Source organism: Doryrhamphus excisus, chromosome 7, assembly GCF_030265055.1.
Source record: "Doryrhamphus excisus isolate RoL2022-K1 chromosome 7, RoL_Dexc_1.0, whole genome shotgun sequence".
Taxonomy (NCBI): domain Eukaryota; kingdom Metazoa; phylum Chordata; class Actinopteri; order Syngnathiformes; family Syngnathidae; genus Doryrhamphus; species Doryrhamphus excisus.
In genome coordinates, this window is record NC_080472.1 from 4,621,526 (window position 1) to 4,624,624 (window position 3,099).

Here is a 3,099-nt window from a genome sequence, read left to right on the forward strand (position 1 = left end):
AGTGGCGGTCAGGTGTATAAAACGTATACGTACGTCCTTGGTATTGATTTAGAGAAACGCTATGCTAATAATCGCGTTAACGGCAGCGGCGTTACGGATAATTATCGCAACAAATTCCGCAGGCTCGAACCGTGAGGATCCTCGTCCTCTCTTCAAAAAGAGCGCTTGTCTCGTACGACACGGTTGAGATGAAGTCCCCGCCGATCAATGGCGCGTCGTGGGGGAAATGTTGCGCTGCAATCATTTCAGCCACTTGAGTGCAGGTTATTATGGAGCCGCCATGACTAATCCCACAACAAGGCTTCCTGGCGGAGATAATAATACGCCACCATCGCACGGCTGATAAATCTTGATTGTTGGCAATCCGCTTTGGAGAGATTTGGTGGGGAGTTGGATCGGGGGGATAATCAATAGCATGAGTGGCCCGATCGCCCCTCTGGGTGTGCATAACAGGACTAGTCCTCTGTAATATTCACAAGTACGGAAAAAACGCTGACCGCTCAATTCACCATCCAAATAATATTCTTATGTCAAAAGTGTTCTTCTGACATTTTTGCTAAGGACGTTTTTTCACGATGCCGCATTTTATGCCCCTTTTGGGTGCTTCTGGGGCCGCTGTTGAGTGTGTGTGTGAGGTTTCCTTTTTATTTATTTTTGACCAGAAAAGTGCATTAGAAGCAAGTAAAAAAAAAACTGAAAAAAAACGACATACTAACCCCTTATGTTTTTTGTCAAAAATCACAGCCCTCAAACACTGGCATTTTGTGCCATTTTTGGGTGCTTCTGGGGCCCTTGTTGAGTGTGGGTGAGGTTTCCCCCTTATTTTTGACCAGAAAAGTGCATTAGAAGCAAGTTGAAAAAAACTGAAAAAAACGACGTTTTACGTTTTTTGTCAAAAATCACCAAATTCAAATACTGGCATTTTATGCCATTTTTGGGTGCGTCTGGGGCCCCGGTTGAGTGTGTGTGAGGTTTCCTTTTTATTTTTGACCAGAAAAGTGCATTAGAAGCAAGTTGAAAAAAACTGAAAAAAAAACAACATACTAACCCCTTACGTTTTTTGTCAAAAATCATCAAATTCAAACCTGGCATTTTATGCCATTTTTGGATGCTTCTGGGGCCCCTGATGAGTGTGTGTGAGTTTTCCCCCTTATTTTTGACCAGAAAAGTGCATTAGAAGCAAGTTGAAAAAATGAAAAAAACGACATAACCCCTTACGTTTTTTGTCAAAAATCACCAAATTCAAACACTGGCATTTAATCCCGTTTTTGGGTGCTTCTCAGGCCCCTGTTGAGTGTGTGTGAGGTTTCCTTTTTATTTTTGACCAGAAAAGTGCATTAGAAGCAAGTTGAAAAAAACTGAAAAAAACTGAAAAAAACTGAAAAAAAACGACATACTAACCCTTTAGGATTTTTACCAAAAATCACCGCCCTCAAACAACCTTTTGTCATGTAACACGCTTCTGCCTTGGAGACTGTGTCTGTAAGTAATGTGCAACTCTTGAATAATGTGATATCTGTGTGGACCAACAACATTAGGAGATTTGTCTCAGGGGGACACTAAGGTAGGATGTCCTGCTTGGAGACTGGAGATGCTGCATTAACTTCCGTAAAACGGGGTTATCAGGGACGGCGGGGTAATAAGGGACAATTTTCGGGAAAATGTTTTAAATGCAATTCTGCCTTTCTGTCTTCTGTGAGAACATTGTGCTAAGTTTTTATCGTCAGCATAGACTAAGGAGCTTCCACTCTGCAGTATATAGGACAAGGTGTTTCAAATGTTAACTATACTGTTTTCCCAACTTTTTGCCCACATTTAAACAGAGCGCTCCTGCAGGATAGAGATTTTCCAAAAGAAAGAGGCTGTTTTCCCTCAAGTCCTCACATGTAAACCCAACACGGCTCCTTTGGGAGGCGGGATGCAGGATGTTCACAGCAGCTCAAAAAAAAACAAAAAACAAAAAAACACAATTCGACGAATTTACGCCTTCAAGGTTCCTCGTTTCTGCCATTCCTGTGTTGACGTTTCAAATTTACACAAAACATTCCACATTACTGTGGAACTTCTCCGTCTACAACTCACACATTCCACACAATATCATGGAGAAGACACCTTCAAACCTACGATGTATTCTATACTCATGAAAACTGTGTCGAGTATATTCATATACACGGTACACATTTTGTGTAGTATACTAATATATACTATGTATGGCATACTAATATACGCTATTTTTGTCAAAAATCACCGCCCTCAAACATTGGCATTTTGTGCAATTTTTGGGTGCTTCTGGAGCCCCCGTTGAGTGTGTGTGAGGTTTCCATTTTATTTTTGACCATAAAAGTGTTTAAGAAGCAAGTTGAAAAAAACTGAAAAAAACGACATACTAACCCTTACGTTTTTTGTCAAAAATCAACAAATTAAAAACCTGGCATTTTATGCCCTTTTTGGGTGCTTCTGGGGCCCCTGTTGAGTGTGTGTGAGGTTTCCTCCTTATTTTTGACCAGAAAAGTACAATTAAAGCAAGTTGAAAAAAATGAAAAAAAACGACATACTAACTACGTTTTTTATCAAAAATCAACAAATTAAAAACCTGGCATTTTATGCCATTTTTGGGTGCTTCTGGGGCCCCTGATGAGTGTGTGTGAGGTTTCCTCCTTATTTTTTGACCAGAAAAGTGCATTAAAAGCAAGATGAAAAATATGAAAAAAAAGATGACATACTAACCCCTTACGTTTTTTGTCAAAAATCAACAAATTAAAAACCTGGCATTTTATGCCCTTTTTGTGTGTTTCTGGGGCCCCTGTTGAGTGTGTGTGAGGTTTCCGTTTTATTTTTGACCAGAAAAGAGCATTAAAAGCAAGTTGAAAAAAATGAAAAAAAAAACGACATACTAACCCCTTACGTTTTTTGTCAAAAATCAACAAATTAAAAACCGGGCATTTTATGCCCTTTTTGGGTGCTTCTGGGGCCCCTGTTGAGTGTGTGTGAGGTTTCCTTTTTAATTTTGACCAGAAAAGTGCATTAAAAGCAAATTGAAAAAAATGAAAAAAACCGACATACCTTACGTTTTTTGTCAAAAATCAACAAATTAAAAAC